Consider the following 19,713-nt stretch of genomic DNA (forward strand, 5'->3'; position numbering starts at 1 on the left):
TTAGATCATTGCTATCATCATTATCATTACTAGGAGCTTTAAAGTCCAAGAAACTGGGGCATCTGGGTGGCTCAGTTGGTTAAGCCTCTGCCTTTTACTCAGGTCATAATCTCAGGGTCCTGGGATCAAGCCCTGCATCAGGCTCCCTGCTCAGTGGGGAGCCTGCTTTTCCTTCTCCCTCTGCTGCTACCCCTGCTTGTGCGCTCTCTCTCTCTGACAAATAAATAAGTAAAATCTTTTATAAATAAATAAATAAAGTCCAACAAATCCTTAAAGTCCACTCCTCATTAACTACTTAATAGCTGTGAGTCTTGGGTAAGTCGCTGAACCTCTCTGGACCCCAGTTCTTGAACTGTGAAAGGCCATAGTGTTTCCTACATCTCAAGGATATTGTGAAGACTTAAAGTGAGAAAGCAGAGAAAACACCTCGAACATTCCCTGGTACTAGGTCAAGGAGCAATACATTTTACCCAGGAGTAGCATAGTGGTACAGAGGTATTCTGTCACAGAAAATGGCCCTGTCCTTCTGCCACGTGTCCGTGCCTCTTGCGGCACCCGCTCATGCCCCTGCTCCCCTAGAGACTTCCCTGTTACCCGCCTGCCTTGGCCCAACCAGCCTCTCCTGTGTTCACCCACTCTCCAGGATATGCCTCATGCACCCCCTATGCCTCTTCGCAGTGAGGGTACCTGCTTACCTCATCTCCACTAGCGTCCCAGACACCGCTGGGACTCCAGGGTCCACCACAGGGCCTGCACCAATTCAGAAGCTCAGTAAACACTGGTAACACAGGGCAACCCCGGCAAGAGAACCTCCTGGACTCATGGGAGACTTACAGGCTCAGAGTGCTCAGCCCTCAGACACACGGACCCCCTGAGAAAAGTGGGGAGACACTGAGAACCGTCTTCTCCCACCACGCACCTCCTCTCCTCCCTCCAGCCCTCCCTGTAGCCCTTTCCAAGAGATCGAGAAGGAAGCAATAAGAAGGTGAGAGGACCTGCCGGTGAGGAAATGCCTGTGGACCTTCTCTCCTGCTAAGTGGCCTGAGTTCACAGGTTTCCCGAGGCTCCAGCCCAACCTTTAATGATTTGGCAAGAAAAGATTTCTCAGCCTGGTTTGCTGTTCCTGCCACAATCAAAAAATGCTAAATGGCATCTCTCTGCTCCAAAAGGCAAGAGGGTCACACTGGGCCCGCCGTGTTAGATAACAGGCCAGCAGGTTGGGACTCGTGTGAACCCGAGTGCACCTTCCCACCACCTGCACACCCAGTAATTGTCCAGGCCTCTCCAAGTGGGCCCTGTCCCCTGTGCTAATGGCCTCACAGCCTGGCACCGCCAACGGCCTCATGCACTTTACCCAGCGCTGTCTGCAAAGGCTCTGAGGGCTCTCCTCCACCATTACTTCAAAGTTCCTCATGTCCACACAGCCCCCAGGAGGCAGGCCTGGAAGCTACAGCCTGCACACCAGAAGCCACTCACCCGTCCTATTAAGTGTCTGGTAGGAACTGCGGCCTGTGGGCAGAAGGGATGAGCTGGGCAGGAGGGGGCCGAGAAATGGTCGCAGTTCTCTCCTTCAGAAAGCTTACACAAAGCAGGAACTTCTCCTTCATTCATTTACTCTTTAGAAATTGACTGAGCTCTCACTCTATGCCACGTTCTATATTAGGTGCTAGACTCCCAGTGGTGAGCAGAGCAGAGGCACCCCTGTTCTCTCCTAGGGATACATGCCAGTGGGGGGCCCAGATCTGAATCAAGGCATCACAAGAACGAAAGCTTAATTATGCTTGGCAAAACTACGACACTGTAGGACAAGAGGCTCAGACTGAGTCAGGGACTAGAGCTAATCATCTCCAGAGATGCTGGAAAGGCATTTAATGAAATTACACACATTCTTAGGCCAATTTGATCCCTAATAAAAATAGGAACTATTTTACCAGCTGTCTTACAAATCTTTAGAAACTGTGAAGTCATCTCTGATAGTCATCCTTTCCTTCTACAATAATTAAACACCTGAATGTTAGCTGAGTACTTGGTTACCTAGAATCAAAACTATATTCTCTCAGCTAGTCTGACTATGTAACTAAGTTCTTGGTGGTAGGATATAAGCAGAAATGGACATTTGGGAAAGATAATGTCCATTTTATTCCCTTCCCTCCTCCCTGCTGGTAGAAAAGTGGGCGTGGTGCAGGAGCAGTCACCTTGAGCTACAAGGGGGAAAAGAATTTTGAAGATGATGGAACAACAATTAATCCTAATTTAAACAGAATGCGGTACCCACAGGTGGGGAGCTTCAAGTGGCAAAACCTAAAATGAGATGCTGTCCAAGTGGAACTGGGAGGACAGCAGATGGCTCGGATACAGACATGGTATTTCATCACATCTAAAATGGACATTTTTTTGCCCATTTTAACATCTCTGAAATTGATTTGCATCTCACAACTGAGAGCATATTACAATTGCTATAGGCCATTTTTTACATTGTGACATGGTTGCATAAGATGTCCTTAGCAAACAGTAACATCTTCCATAAAACATGGTATCACAGGCTGGTCATCTGATGATCCTAGCTACTCCATATAAAGCTCTTAGTTGGACCATCATCAGTGGAAGACAATGGAGACAAAGTGTTAGGGAAATTTCCAAATTTCGGGAGCCTCAGCTGCCTTTCTTTCTCTTTTACCCAAAGTTACAAGAGAGATTAACTCTGCCTAGAGATAGCCACAAACAGAATGGAAGGGGACATAATTCTGCTAGGAGAGGGACCTTCTATCTGTGGCCAGCAATCAACATTGACTGGGAGTCGAGTACTTTCATGCCCTTGAAGAATGAAAGACAAGGGAGAAATCTCCCACAGGCAGAGCTGGGGGACTTTAGCAGACAATAAACAAAGGCCGTCTCCCCAGAGACCAGAAGTAGGTGACCTGAGTGGACTAATCATGAAATGTGGTCTACAGCCAGAAAAGGAAATATTTGGGGGCGCCTGGGTGGCTCAGTGGGTTAAAGCCTCTGTCTCTGGCTCAGGTCATGATCCCAGAGCCCTGGCATTGAGCCCTGAATCGTCAGGCTTTCTGCTCGCTGGGGAGCCTGCTTCCTCCTCTCTCTCTGCCTGCCTCTCTGCCTACTTGTGATCTCTGTCTGTCAAATAAATAAATAAAATCTTTAAAAAAAAAAAAAAAAGGAACTATTTGCCATTACATCCCAGTGTTATCTCTGCCAATGTCTGCAGAATTTCACTTTTCAAGATGGAATTTGGATTGTGATTGTGCTGTGTTTACTGAGTCATATATATTGACCACGTTGTGATTTGATCATTTTCCTTTTAGTTTCAAGACCACTAGATGAAGGGAAGCCTATTGTGATCTGATGGACAGAACTGTGCATTACCCTAAGATCCTAGGCTTTGCCCCAGATGCAGGACCCAGTGGGACTCTATTCCCTTCAGGGGATGGATGAGTATGTTCTACATTAGGAAAAGGTACATGCAGATATTTGGCTAGCCAAATTAATTGGCTAACACAGAAGCTACTAATGATGGATATGTCCCTAATGTAATAAATATATCTATCTCAATTTCTTAAACCAGCCTCCTGTTTAATGAGAAAACACAAGAAACTCCCATTAAAGTCAGGGACAAAACAAAATGCCCACCATCACTCTTATACTTTAATATGATTCTGGAAATATTAACCAATGTAAATCAACAATAAACAGAAATAGGTTTTTTTTTTTTAAGATTTTATTTGTCAGAGAGAGGGAGAGAGAGTGAGCGCAGGCAGACAGAATGGCAGGCAGAGGCAGAGGGAGAAGCAGGCTCCCTGCCAAGCAAGGAGCCCGATGTGGGACTCGATCCCAGGACGCTGGGATCATGACCTGAGCCGAAGGCAGCTGCTTAACCAACTGAGCCACCCAGGCATCCCAACAGAAATAGTTTTAATACAAAAAAATTTTAATGAAGACAGTTATCCAGTTATCCATAATTGTACTTGGTGGGATTATCAACTAGTAAAAGTCTAAGAGGATTACAGAAATCTATCGCAAACATCTATGAAATAAGAATGAATCTATACAGTGTAAATATACAGCAAATAACAGCTTTAGCAGGTTGAATAGGTACAAAATTAATATACCGAATTTAATAATAGCCAGTTAAAAGGTATCAGGAAAGAAAAATCTCACATGTAATAACAAAAAAAAGATAAAAATAGAGAAATAACCCAATATGTGCAAAAATCTATGTGAAGAAAATTTAAATCACCCCTGAAGGACACAGACCAAAAAAAGACTTTTAAAGTAGGTTCCATGCCCAGCATGAAGCCCAACGCAGGGCTTGAACTTATGACCCTGAGATCAAGGCGTGAGCGGAGATCAAGAATCAGACACTTAACTGACTGAGCCACCCAGGTGTCCCCCAAAAAAGACTTTTTTTAATAGGAGGTGTACCATAGTCTTAAATAGGAAGTGTCTCATTGAAAATTTAAAACACACACACACACACACAAATTCTCCAAGAAAAGTCTCCTTTTAAAAGCAATAAAAGAAGACAGCCAAATATTAAGATATATTACAATACTGTAGGAACTAAAATAATTAGGTACTGGTGCATGAAAAGATAGACAGATCAAAGGAAAGAATTTGAAGCCCAAATAAAGATCCATGAATACCTGCGTGTGTATATAAATGAACACTTAATGTATGATGAAGATGTTTTGAATCAGCAAGAAAAAATATTTCTTCAACAAAATGATGCTGGAGATGGCCACAGTCGCCACACTGTGGAAAGAACCAAGATGCCCTTCAACAGACGAATGGATAAGGAAGATGTGGTCCATATACACTATACACAGTATTATGCCTCCATCAGAAAAGATGAATACCCAATTTTTTTTTAAAGATTTTATTTATTTACTTGACAGACAGAGACCACAAGTAAGCAGAGAGGCAGGCAGAGAGAGAGGAGGAAGCAGGCTCCCTGCTGAGCAGAGAGCCCGATGTGGGGCTCGATCCCAGGACGCTGGGATCATGACCCGAGCCGAAGGCAGAGGCTTTAACCCACTGAGCCACCCAGGCGCCCCGAATACCCAATTTTTACAGCAACATGGACAGGACTGGAAGAGATTATGCTGAGTGAAATAAGTCAAGCAGAGAGAGTCAATTATCATATGGTTTCACTTATTTGTGGAGCATAAGGAATAACACGGAGGACATGGGGAGATGGAGAGGAGAAGGGAGTTGGGATAAATTGGAGGGGAAGATGAAGCATGAGAGACTATGGACTCTGAAAAACAATCTAAGGTTTTGAAGGGGCGAGGGGTGGGAGGTTGGGTGAGCCTGGTGGTGGGTATTATGGAGGGCACGTATTGCATGGAGCACTGGGTGTGGTACATAAGCAATGAATTCTGGAACACTGAAAAGAAATAAAATAAAATAAAATAAGATGGGGGGGGATGATGCTGGGAAAACTAAACAACCAGAGAGCAGGCCTGCCACATCACAAATATTTCTTCTTCCTAATTTGTGATTTGGGGCGGGGGGGGGGGGGTTGGTTTTGTTTTTACTTTGTATATGGTGTTGTTTGCAACTTGGGTCTTTTTTTTTTTTCTTTTTCTTTTTCTTTTATGGAGTCAAATACATTGATCTCTTTTACTGTGACTTCTGAGTTTGCATCATTCTTTGGAAAGTCTTGTCCATTTTGAGGTTAAAACTATTCTCTTATTATCTAGTCATCCTTTATGCCTTAATTTTTTCAATACTTAAATCTTTAATCCACCTCGACCTTACTTTGATGGAGGATGTGAGGTAAGGTCATGTTTATTTCCCCAATGTGTTCAGACAAGAAGAGCAGCTCTTCCTCTGGTTCAAGGCCAGGAACCTGTTTCCAACAACAGGAAATCAAAGAGCCTGCCTTGGTCAAAGCCACCCTCTTCAGTAACAATTCAGAGAATCTTCCCAAGAGCACGAGGTGTCTGTCATCAGTGGTCCTGCATTGTCTCCATGACAAAGGCAAAGGCACTCGGGACTCTGCCTTGCTTTTCACGCTGGTCTCACTGTGGCTTGCTCCCTGCCCCAGAGCACCCTCATTACCTGGGATGAAATGCTTGTGCCCGTTGGAATTCACTCTTCACCACAACTGATGTGCTGCTCACTCATTTTTCAAATCTAAACCCAGCCATTACCCTTCGGCTGCCGTGCCTTACACATCACACACGAGCACACATTCCCCACCCACAACCCTCCGTCTGGGCCGCATGTACAGGTACATGCCCTGGATCCCTCCCACACACCACTACCAAAGCAGCAACCACATTCCACATTGTGCTGTTCATTATTGTGAGTCTTCCCTGCTGGCCTGCTGACAAATGTGTCTGCCACTTCTGCTATCCCTCCACCCAGGGCAAAGGGATGCTGCAGAAATGATTCCCGAACCAGTGAGGATCCCCAATCCTGTTCCACTTGTAAGTATTTTTCTAACGCCAAGAGTGGCAAAATCATCAAGGAGGTGAAGTTCCTAGCAGTGGTATATATAGTGTCCCCAAAAATGCAAATTATAAATGCTTAACTGAGCTGACAGTCGGCCAGCCCTTCTGCTATACAACAGCGTGGTAGTTTGCTACAAAAAGGGCCCAAAGTCTTCTCTTCCCCCGTACAGACACCTCTTTTCATTGTGATTTTTGCAGAGGTAGAGTCGGCTTCCTTTTCCTTGAGTCTGGTCTTAGGATTTGCTTTGGGCATTTAAGTGTGGCAGAAGTCCTTGTGTGTCTTTCTTTTTTTTTTTTTTTTTAAGATTATTTTTAAGAGAAAAATAATGGTTTTTAAAGGGTGAAAACCTTTATTTTTAGCATGTAGGAGGCATTTCCCCTCATAATTTTGTTCCCCCTCCATTTTAGCTGTCTCATGGACCACAATTTGAGTTTTCCTCAACCATTTTAGGCTAATTTTTATCTCAGCCTAATGTTAATCTTATTTTTTCCTCACAAATAAAATGGATGGACTGTAAAAGGAATAGAAATTGTGATCTCTCATGAATAAATAGCATTTATAGAGGGGTCAGGATTCACTAGCTCTGTTCCTAGAGCTTCTATTAGAACTCTCAGACATGTTTGAATGTCCCTGTGTCTTCAGTCTGAGGGAGTAGTAATACCTTGTGGATCTAAACATATGGCAGATCCATGAAACCCAAGACGTGTCAGGAGTTGATGCGTATGTGGATGCGTGTTGATGTTGATGCGTGTCAGGAGTTGATGCAGAGTTTTGTGCTCCTTTCTCAAGCCTCAAAATTTACATACGTAACGCTCTGAGAAGTTACCTAACACAGACCTGCTATCAAGCTGATGTGTGTGTGTGTGTGTGTGTGTGTGTGAGAGAGAGAGAGAGAGAGAGAAAGGATTCCTCTATCCAGTTAATTAAACACATTTGTCACCTCACATTTTGTGTGTGGGAGAACATTTAAGCTCTACTCTCTTAGCAAATTTCAATTAAGCAATGCAATGATAGCAACTATGGCCGCCATGCTTTACATTATATCCTAAGGCCTTAATCATCTTATAGCTCTTATAGCTGAAGATCTGTACCCTTTTACTGACCTCTCCTTATTTTCTTCACCTCCCCCATGTCCTTGGCAAATTTTCTACTCTCTGTTTCTAGGAGCTGGACTTTGTCTTTTTTAGATTTCACACGTAAGTGATACCATGCTCTATTTCCCTTGCTCCATTGGCTTACGCCCTTAAGGTCCACCCATGTTGTTGCATATAGCAGGATGTCTTCTTTCTTAAGGCTGAGCCATATTCCATTGTAGGTATATACCGTATCTGCCTTATCCATTCATTCATTGATAGCAACTTAGGTTGTTTCCGTATCTGAACCATTGTGAACAATGCCGCAATGAACATAAAAATGCAGGGACCTCTTCCAGGTCCTGTTTTCATTTCCTTTCAATACACACCCAGAGGTGGGTTTGCCAGATCATATGGTAACTCTATTTTGAATTTTTTGAGGAATCCCCATACAGTTTCCCATAGTGGTACCAGTTTACATTCCCACCACCAGTGCCTAGGGTTTTCCTTTTCTCCACATCCTCAACACTTGTTACCTCTTATCTTTTTGATGAGTAGCCATTCTAACAGGTGTGAGGTGGTATCTCACTGTGGTTTTGATTTGCATTTCCCTAGAGATTAGTGATGTCGAGCACCTTTTCATGTACTTGTTGGCCATCTGTATGTCTTCTTTGGAAATTTTTCTATTCAGTTCCTCTGCCTATTTTTTAATCAGATTGTTCATTTGTTTGGTTTTGGTATTGAATTATATGAGTTTTTTATATATTTTGGATATTAAGCCTTTATCATATGTAAAATTTGCAAATATTTTCACCCATTCTGTAGGTTGCCTTTTCCTTCTGTGGCTGGTCTCCTTTGTTGTGCAGATCTTTTTAGCCTGATACAGTCCCTCTTGTTTATTTTTGCTTTTATTGCCTTTATTTCTGGTATCCAGTCCAAAAACTCATCACCAAGACTGATGTCAAGGAGCTTGCTGTGTGTTTTCTTCTAGGAATTTAATGGCTTCAGATCTTACATTCAACTTAATTAACCCATTTTGAGTTGACTTTGTGTTTGGTGTAAAATAGTGGTAAGTTTCATTCCTTTTCATGTGACTGTCCAGTCTTCCCAGCACCATATATTTAAGAGACTCTCCTCTGCTATGTATGCCTGTGTATGCACACAAATGCACACACACATGCATACACGTGCTCACACAAGCACATAAGCACACATGTGCACGTGCACACGCACACATACCTGTTGGTTCCGCTTCTCTGGAGAATGTTGACTAATACAACAGGTATTTTTGCTGGAAATAGAATTCTGGCTTTACTTTTTTTCTTTTTTTTAATATTTTATTTATTTATTTGACGAAGAGAGATCACAAGAAGGAGGAGAGGCAGGCAGAGAGAGGAAGGGAGGCAGGCTCCCTGCTGAGCAGAGAGCCTGATGCGGGGCTCAATCACAGGACCCTGAGATCATGACCTGAGCTGAAGGCAGAGACTTAACCCACTGAGCCACCCAGGCGCCCCTACTTTTCTTTCTTTTCAACAATTTAAATGTGTCGCTCCATTTTACTCCCTTTCCTTTTTGTTTGGATGATTTCGGGAAAAGATTGCTGTAACTCTTAGCCTTTTTCTTCTCCAGGTAACGTGATTTTTCTTTTTACCTCCCTCTGGCTTCATTCCTAACTTTGTCTTTGGTTTCTGCAGTTTGTATATGATATGTCTGTGTGTGTGTATTTATCTTACTAAGCATTTTATGAGATTCATTGATCATTAGTGTAACACCTACCACTATTTTGAAAAATTCTCACCCATTATTTCTTCTGCCTCTTTCCCCTTTACTTCTCCTAGGATTTCCAGTTTTGTGCATGTTAGGGTGGTGGCTGTTACGCCATCTCCTGGAAATTGTGTCCTCTGTTTTCTTTCCCTGTATTTCTCTGCATCTCACTGATTTGCATTAGCCAGTTCAAGCTCTATTTCTTTCTTCAACTGTGTCAGCCCTAGTGATAAGCCTGTTGAAGGCATTCTGCTTTAAATTTCTGTACATTTGATTTCTGAGTGTCTTTCTTATTATTTTTATAACTCTGCCAAAATTACCTCTCTGATCCTGCATGTTGTCTGCGTTTTACATTAAAGACTTTAACATAGTAAGCGTTGTTACTAATCCCTTGTAGTAGTTCAAGCATGCGTGTCACATCACAGTTTGGTTCTGAGGTTTGCTTTTACTTTTGAAAATGTGGTTGTCCTGACATTTTATTATTCCTTATAATACTTTTATTTCTGTTCAAGATGGAGATGTAAGAAGATCCTGAACTCATGTCCTCCCACCAACACACTGAGTCTATATAGCTCCATGTAATACTATTTCCTTTGAAAACAACAACAACAACAAAAAAAGATCACTGACGTTCGGTTGAGTGACAACTACATATTGGGGAAACAAAAGGAAAACCACAGTGAAGTGGAAATGGAGTCTAGAACACAATCTCACCATAAACCCCACCCTGACATGGTTTCCTACAACTGGCAGGAAACTCAAAACCCCAGAGCTTCCCCAAGAGGAGCAAAGGGTTCAAATCCCATGTTGGGCATCTGAACTTTTAAGACATACTGTTAAGAGAGGAGCTTCCAAAGTACTTCACTTTGAAAAACAATGGGAGTCATGTCCCAAGACCTATAAAACTCTAGCAGTCTGAGAAACCACTCTTAAAGGACTCACCAGAGTGCCGCCTGCACTCACCCACCTTAGGGCCCAGCTGACAGGCAGCAAATCACATCCAGACTTAAAGTGAAGGAGACTCACCTTCTTACATTAAAGCTTCAGCTTGAAGGTCAGGCATCTAATTTAACACATACATGTAGGAGCCTGCTGGAATAGTCTCCAGGAACACAGACTGGCAGGTGCCATCTTTGCATGCTCACTTTGACATGTTTCAGAACCAGTATCTCCCAGAAGATAGATTTTACAAGCAGCTGGTGCCCTGATTTTTAAACCTGCCACCTAGGGGGCATCTCCTGATTGCTTGGCTCTGAAAGCTAAGGAAGTTTGGATTCCTGGCACCATGAAACTGTAATGACTGGTGTCACCCAGAGAGGAGGTCATACCCTTGCCTGGCACCTGATTTTCACAACTGCCATCTGGAGACACTTCTATATTGGGGCTTATACTTTCGGACCTCGCAGGACAATAGCCAGTGAAGAAATATTGCTTAAATAGCTCCCACCTCTAGGACACTGAGGAAGCAACAGATCCAGAGGTTCAGACTGTCTGTGAAGAAGACCTATTAGCTAATCATTCTGACCATGGTTGATGGATATGCTTTTTTTTAATTTGCTTTTTTTTTTAAGATTTTATTTATTTGATAGAGAGAAATCACAAGTAGACGGAGAGGCAGACAGAGAGAGAGAGGGGAAGCAGGCTCCCTGCTGAGCAGAGAGCCCGATGCGGGACTCGACCCCAGGACCCTGAGATCATGACCTGAGCCGAAGGCAGCGGCTTAACCCACTGAGCCACCCAGGTGCCCCTGCTTTTTTTTTTTTAATTTAAATAAAAACACTGACAGGTCATAGCACATCCTCAGCTACTGGGAGCTGTTAAAAATATAATAGGCTGCTTTGATAAGAGCTGAGCTGGGAGTCCTTTGTTGTGAATATTATCCCATTTGATGTTGTCCTATAAGTCTTTTAAGCTATCTTCACTTTTCTCACCCTTTTTTCTTTTTCCTTCTCTGGTTAGGCGTCTTGTCTGCTGTCTTGTCTTTGAGTTGACCGATCCTTTCTTCTGCTTCATCCAGTCTGCTGTTGAATGCTCTAGTGTATTTTTCAATTTGGTTACTATATTCTTCAGCCCTGCAACTTCTTTTTGGTACTTTCTTATATTTTCTATCTCTTTGTTGAAGTTCTCACTGTGTCATCCATTCTTCCCTCCCACGTGGTGAGCATCTTTATAACATTACTTTGAACTTACTCTCAGGTAAGTTACTTATCTCTGCTTCATTATGGCTTTTCTTCTGAGGTTCTATCTTGTTCTATCAATTGGAACATATTCCTTTGCTTCTTCATTCTCCTTGACTCTCTGTGTTGGATCTATTCAGTAGATGAAACAAACACCTTTCCTAGTCTTGAAGGAATGGCTTCGTGTAGATGACTCTTGTTCAACATTGCCTCAGCTCTTCATTGTGTCTCAACCTCTGCAAATCAATGTGATAATCACATTAATAAAATGAAGAATAAAAATTACATGATCCTCTCAATAGATGCAGTTAAAGCCTTTGAGAAAATTCAATATCCATTTATGACAAAAACTCTCAATAAAACAGATATAGAGGGAATGTATGTCAATATAATAAAGGCTCTTTATGATAAGTTCATAACTAACATTATATCAATGGTGAAAAGCTAAAAACATTTCCTCTTTAAGATAAAGAACAAGACGGAGCACCTGGGTGGCTCAGTGGGTTGAGCCGCTGCCTTTGGCTCGGATCATGATCTCAGGGTCCTGGGATTAAGTCCCGCATTGGGCTCTCTGCTCAGCAAGGAGCCTGCTTCCCTTCCTCTCTCTCTGCCTGCCTCTCCATCTACTTGTGATTTCTCTCTGTCAAATAAATAAATAAAATCTTTAAAAAAAAAAAAAAGATAAAGAACAAGGCAAGGATGCCCATTCTCACCACTGTTATTCAAAATAATTCTGGAAATCCCAGCCAGAATAATTGAACAAGAAAAAGAAAGACAAGGTACCCAAATTGGGAAGGAAAAAGTAACATTGTCACTACTTGCAGACAATATACAGAGGACCCTAAAAACTCTATCAGAAAACTGTTAGAACTGATAACCAAATTTATTAAAGTTGCAGATAAAGGGGTGCCTGGGTGGCTCAGTTGGTTAAGCGTCTGCCTTGGGTTCAGGTCATGATCTCAGGGTCCTGGCATCAGGCCCCACATCAGGCTCCTTCTCAGCAGGGGGTCTGTTTCTCCTTCTACCTCCCCCTCCTCTGCCCATGTTCTCACTCTTTATATCTCTCAAAGAAATAAATAATTTTTCTAACTTAAAAATTTTTAAAAATAAAAACTAGCAGATCTGAATAGACATTATTCCCAAAGAAGACAAACAGGTGGCCAACAGGTACATGAATAGATGCCTACATCATTAATCATCAGGGAAATGGAAAACCACAATGAAATACCAACCTCGTACCTGTTGGAACAGCTTTTATCAAAAAAGGCTAGAAATAACAAGTATTGGCAAGGATGTGGAAAAAGGGAACCCTTGTACACGGTTGGTGGGAAAGTAGATTGGTATAGTCACTATGGGAAATGTATGAAAGCTCCTCAAAAAATTAAAAATAGAACTATAATATAAGATCCAGCAATTCTACTTCTGGGTTTTTACCCTAAAAAAAAAAAAAACCACTAATTCAAAAAGCGATATGAACCTCCATGTTCATTGCAGCATATTTACAATAGCCAAGATATGGAAATAACTTAACTATCCATCAATGGGTGAATGGATAAAGATGTGATATGTATATCACATATACACATATATACACAATGGAATATTATCCAACCATAAAAAATGAAATCTTGCCATTTGTGGCCATGTGGATAGAACTTAAGGACAATTTACTAAGCAAAATAAGTCAGACAGAGAAGGAAAAATACAATATGTGGAAGCTAAATATATATATAACCAAGCTCAGAGATACAGAGAACAAATTGGTGATTGCAAGAGGTAAGGGGAGTTGGGGGAACAGGTGAACTGTTTTTGCTGTTTTTATCTCAAATAAACTATTTTTTTAAGGGACAGAGATGCACAAAAATGGAAAACCAAACAAAATCTGAATCAAACAAAATCTGAATCAAAATGTTGCTTATTTTCTTAGAACTCCATCCAGCCATGTGAAAAACCCAGACTAGCCTGTTGGAGAATAAAATATACATGGCCAAATCACTCCCATCATGCCAGGTAACCTTGTAACACCCAGAAACGAATTATCTAGCCATCCGGAAGCAGACCACAGACACGTGATTGACCCTAGTCAAGATCAGAAAAATCACTGACCCCATCACAAATTACCAAAGCACAGAATGAGCTAAATGCATTTTTTTAAGTCACTACGTTTTGGAATAGTTTCTTCCACAGCCTAAGTTAACTGATAAGACTGGTCATTAAACTGTTACAGTTTTTCTGTATCAGTTAGTAAATATTCACTACTTAATTCCCCAACCACTAACAAATGGACCCCTGGACTGCTCTACATTCCAACAACAAAAAATTTGGTGCTTGGTCCAGCAGGGGCCTCCAAGACTTGCTCTGTGTCTATAGCCTGGTCTATTCCGATTATTCAGTGTTAATGACAAATTGGTTGTTAAATATTTTGAAGACTATTTCTGACCAAAGGGGAGTGCCTATGTCACCTATAACATATCTGAGTATTATATTTTTGCTAAAAAAAACTATGTTGAACCATCATTCCATGAAATCATACCTATAAAATAATATTAAATGGAAAAGAGCAGGTCACTATCAAAGGGAACGTACCCATTGTAATATTTGTCTATTGTACATTGACTATTTGTACAAAATACAAATACTATTTGACAAAGGTGAGAATTGGAATTACAGTTCTAAAAGCTTGATGATATTATTCTCTGTAATTATTTTATTTTAGTGTATAATAAGAGAAAAACAACTATACTCTTTCTAAGCAGACTGTATTTAGAAACTTGTCTTTTTGAAATCGAGATCTCTCAGAGTAAATCCTAATGTTGGGTATAACTCATTAAGAAAAAAAAGTTGTTGGGCACCTGGGTGGCTCAGTGGGTTAAAGCCTCTGCCTTCAGCTCAGGTCATGATCCCAGGGTCTTGGGATCGAGCCTCACATCACGCTCTCTGCTCAGCAGGGAGTCTGCTTCCTCCTCTCTCTCTGCCTGCCTCTCTGCCTATTTGTGATCTCTGTCTGTCAAATAAATAAATAAAATCTTTGAAAAAAAATTGTCATAGAAAGCATTTCCAAAAGGAAATGAAATCCCATTCTGTTTTTCAGGTAATATATGGAAAAGTTCATTTTCAAGGAGCCTGAGGTCAGACTGAGGATAATAAAGCTCTTCTGGCTATCTCAAATGTCTAACTCTCCAGTAAATAATTATATATTTCTTTAGCACCTTAAGTTTACAAATTATTTTCACTTTTGATCCTTATGATGGTTCTGAGGATGTATAAATAGTATCATTCTCCTTTCATGGAAGAGGCTACTGAGGCCAGAGCCTAGCACAAGTAACTAAAGTCATTAAATATTTAATGTCACTATGAGAATGGTGACAATAAGAAAGCCAAGGTTTTGACCAGAATATACTTAAGATCCCAACCTGACCACTTCTGTGCCAGCTGAATGTCATTGGTACTGTTTCCGAACCATTCTCCATATGTACAAAGAGAAGATAATACCTATTTCAAGGACTTGTTATAGAATTAAATAAGAGAATTAAAGAACATGTCAGCACTTGCCAATAGTATACTGACAAGTATTAATCAATAGGCTCTGTGAAGAAAGTAAATGTCTGCATGTGTATATGAACATAAGTTTATTATAAATTGCTATTACCATAAAGGATGTTTAGCATACAATTGACAAATAATAATAAAATACACAATACTTAGCATTAAAAATTCTGCATAGCCAATTGATGCTAACAGAAAGCTTCCATTGGTATTTTCCAAACTCTTATATTGGTAGCCAAATTATACCTCCAATTCAACCAGGATTTGACAAACAGAATTGGATCCCAGTCTGCTATCTCTTTCCCCAACTGATGTATCATCAATAAATCTGATATGTGACAAAGGGAAAAAAAAGGAAAAATTGCCTATAGGCAAATTATCATTAATGTCTATTTAAATTTCCAACTTATTTTTATAGGTTAAAAATTTGCAAAATGAGGGATGCCTGGGTGGCTTAGTCGGTTAAGCCTCTGCCTTCGGCTCAGGTCGTGATCCCAGGGTCCTGGGATCAAGTCCCGCATCGGGCTCCTTGCTCGACAGGGAACCTGCTTGTGTGCACTCGCTCTTTCTCACTCTCTCTCTCTGACAAATAAATAAATAAATAAAATCTTTTTTTTTTAATTTGCAAAATGAGAACAAATCAATACACTCTAGAATGGATCATACTCATTTAAGCAAATATTAATTCACTTGTGAATAACTTTACCTCATTAGCTTCTTACCCCCTTCCCAACATGGAGAAGAGCTCTGTTTTCGCCAGATCAGCCCCCGAGAATTTTGCAATGTAAAATCTAAAAGATGAATATGCCAGACATTGCCAGCTTCTTATCCAAGGTCTGTTCTTCCCTTCTTTATTAACATGACCTTGATTTTTTTTCACAATGTTCAAAGTAAACAGTTATACTTATCTTCCCAGGCACCCTTGCAGCTGGTGATTACCATGTGACCATTTCTGGCCAATGAGATGTAAGTGGAAATCTACAAGATGTGGCTTCTGGGAAATCAACTGTTTTACTGATAAGAACAACATATTCATCAGGCACATGTCTTTTGCCTTTGTCTAGTCCCCCTCTTCTGGCCGTGACTAATCCTTAAGTGCCCAGATCAAGCATTTTGAGAAAAGCAGCCCTGAGAGACTTTATCCAGCAGTTGACCTAGTTGTTATCAAATAGGCTGTGATGTTCCCCTGATGAAAAAGCAAGTTCATAGAATATCAACATCGGCACAGAACTCCAACAAGACAAAACAATACGACACCATAATCACCCCTGAACAGAGATAAAAACAAATACACTGTGCAACCACAGAACAACAAATCATTCCCCCCCTAGGATAACATGAGTCTCTATTTTTTTTTTAAGATTTTATTTATTGAGGCACCTGGGTGGCTCAGTCATTAAGCAGCTGCCCTCGGATCAGTTCATGAGCCCGGGGTCCTGGGATCAAGCCCCACATGGGGCTCCCTGATCCACTGGGAGTCTGCTCCTCCCTCTCCCATTCACCCTGCTTGTGTTCTCTCTCTCGCTGCAACTCTCTGACAGACAAATAAATCTTTTTTTTGAAAAAGATTTTATTTACTTATTTGAGGGAGAGTAAGAGAGTACAAGTATGAACAGGGGAAGGGGCAAAGGGAGAAGCAGATTCCCTGTTGAGCAGGGAGCCTGATGTGGGACTTGATCCCAGGACCCTGGGATCATGACCTCAGCCAAAGGCAGATGCTTAACTGACTGAGTCATGCAGGCATCCCAACATGAATCTCTATTGCTTCTTTTCCAATGGTATCTCTAATCCCACTCCATTCCTCCCACTTCCTAGATTGAAAGTTTTAAGATGTCCAGTTACCATGTCTCCAAAGGCAAAGGAAACAAAAGCGAAAATGAATTTGGGGACTTCATCAAGATAAAAAGCTTCTGCACAGCAAAAGAAACAGTCAACAAAACAAAGAGGCAACCCACAGAATGGGAGAAGATATTCACAAATGACACTACAGATAAAGGGCTGATATCCAAGATCTATAAAGAACTCCTCAAACTCAACACTCATAAAACAGATAACTATGTCAAAAAATGGGCAGAAGACATACAAATGGCTAACAAACACATGAAGAAAATGTTCATCATCATTAGCCATCAGAGAAATTCAAATCAAAACCACACTGAGATACCACCTTACACCAGTTAAAATGGCAAGAATTGACAAAGCAAGAAACAACAAGTGTTGGAGAAGATGTGGAGAAAGGGGAACCCTTTTACACTGTTGGTAGGAATGCAAGTTGGTGCAGCCACTTTGGAAAACAGTGTAGAGATTCCTTAAGAAATTAAAAATAAGCTACCCTATGACCCTGCAATTGCACTACTGGGTATTTACCCCAAAGATAACCAAAGATACAGATGTAGTGAAAACTGTACCCCATGTTCATAGCAGCAATGGCCACAGTCACCAAACTGTAAAAAAAAACCAAGATGCCCTTCAACAGACAAACGGATAAAGAATATATGATCATATATACAATGGAGTATTATGCCTCCATCAGAAAGGACGAATACCCAACTTTTGTAGCAACATGGATGGGACTGGAAGAGATTATGCTGAGTGAAATAAGTCAAGCAGAGAGAGTCAATTATCATATGGTTTCACTTACTTGTGGAGCATAAGGAATAACACAGAGGACATTGGGAGATGGAAAGGAGAAGGGAGTTGGGGGAAATTCGAGGGGGAGATGAACCATGAGAGCCTGTGGACTCTGAGAAACAAACTGAGGGTTTTGGAGAGGAGACGGGTGGGAAGTGGGTGAGCCTGGTGGTGGGTATTAAGGAGGGCACATATTGCATGGAGCACTGGGTGTGGTGCATAAACAATGAATCTTGGAACACTGAAAAAATAAAATAAAATGAAATTTAAAAATAAAATTAAAAATGTCCAGTTACCAAATTGCCCCACTTTCCAACAACACTATTCCAGAAAATATCCCTTATTTCCTTGTACTCAAATCACCAAACACAAGCCCAGATCCTCTATTAAGCCCCTCCAAGCACCCTCTAACCCAGACCCCCCATGCTTATCTGCCGTATGTGTTCTCCTTTTGCATGGCAAGTTACAAACACAACTTTAACTAGTGTGTGTTCCTGGGAACCTCTGGCAGATGGCTGTGGACCATCCCATGGTCTCTGACCTTCCCCAACCCAGCAGAACAAAATGCATATTTTTGTGTTTCCAGCGTAGATGTCCCGCCTCCCTGAACTCTGTTCAGAACAACACCCTGCAGCGACATTTCCTGCTGTGCTGCCCTTCTTGCTGTAACTGAGAGGTCCCACGACCTCTCCCATAAGACTGCTTACTCCCTGGGCAGGCCACCGGGATGGCTGCGGAATAAATATCCCAACATTCCACACCCCAAAGCAGCACAGGGAACCTCTGTGCCCAGCACCAAATGGCTCCTAAGCGCTCATCCTTCTCCACCCCCGCCTCACGTGGAGCCAGAGCACGGGACCACGAGAAAGTTGCTCCTCATCAGCACTTCAGATGCGGCTTCCCATTTTTGCCTTACATGCTGTTCTTAAATTGGCCAAGTCGCCACGACCACTGATCACTCATCGAGGCCCCTTTGTGACTCTAGCAGCCCCCAACGGTGCTGTGCCACTTTATTGAAAGCGAGGACGGCAGCAGCAGGCAAATAACGGGAACACGACTTAATGAGTTGATAACCCCGAGATCCTTCACCAGAGGGAGGAAGGGAAGAGTCTTAGGGTTTAAATCACCTCCATAAAACATCTGCAAAGAGGAGCCGGAGAGGCTGCCTGGAGCCTCTGGTTCTTGTTTAACATGCACAATTAGCAGTTTTAGGAAGCAGCCTTTTGGAGACAAGCGCGTCCTGAAGTGTACCCTTTGATTCTTTCTTCAGCTTGGACTCAGCGACCTGAAGGCAAGCGGCATTGGCCCTGGTCCCTGAGCCACCTAGCGCAGCCTCTCAGCATTCTGGAAGAAATGGCAGCTGCTTTTTTCCAAGGAAAACATCATGTTTCCCAGCTTTACTGAATGTGGAGCAAAATTTTTTAAGGGTCAAAAATATCAGGTTTGGTAGTTATGTTTTTTTTTTTTTTTTAAGATTTCTTTTTTTCAAGATTATATTTATTTATTAGAGAGAAGGAGAAAAGAGCACGAGCAGGGGGATGGGCACAGGGAGATGGACAAACATACTCCCCGCTGAGCAGGGAGCCCAACGTAGGGCTGGATGCCAGGACCCTGGAGACATGACCTGAGCGGAAATCAAGAGTTGGCCACTTAACCGACTGAGCCACCCAGATGTCCCGCTTACTTTCTTTTCTGTCCAAAATGGTTCCCTAGTTGGTAAGGTCAATGCACATACCACTCGCTCACCCAAGTTCCAAATGAAAGCTTCATGTCTACCCACCGTGTCCTCACTCCTACAGCAGCCTCTGCCCCCGTCCCAGTACCTGGTCCCATCAGGAAAGAACTGGGCTCACAGACAAATACACAGAAGACAAGGTGCCCAGCAGGACTCTGAAATCAAAGGAAAGAAAGAGCTTTTCTTCTCTCTTTTTCCATAGTTGAAGGGAGGTAGAAAGATAACAACTTGGTCCCATTTTTTTCAACACTAATTAATTCTGCCAGCCACAGGAAGACTTGTAAACCAGATGCCACTTCTCAACAGTTTAAGA

The sequence above is a fragment of the Mustela lutreola genome, chromosome 2 (genome assembly GCF_030435805.1).
Source record: "Mustela lutreola isolate mMusLut2 chromosome 2, mMusLut2.pri, whole genome shotgun sequence".
Taxonomy (NCBI): Eukaryota; Metazoa; Chordata; class Mammalia; order Carnivora; family Mustelidae; genus Mustela; species Mustela lutreola.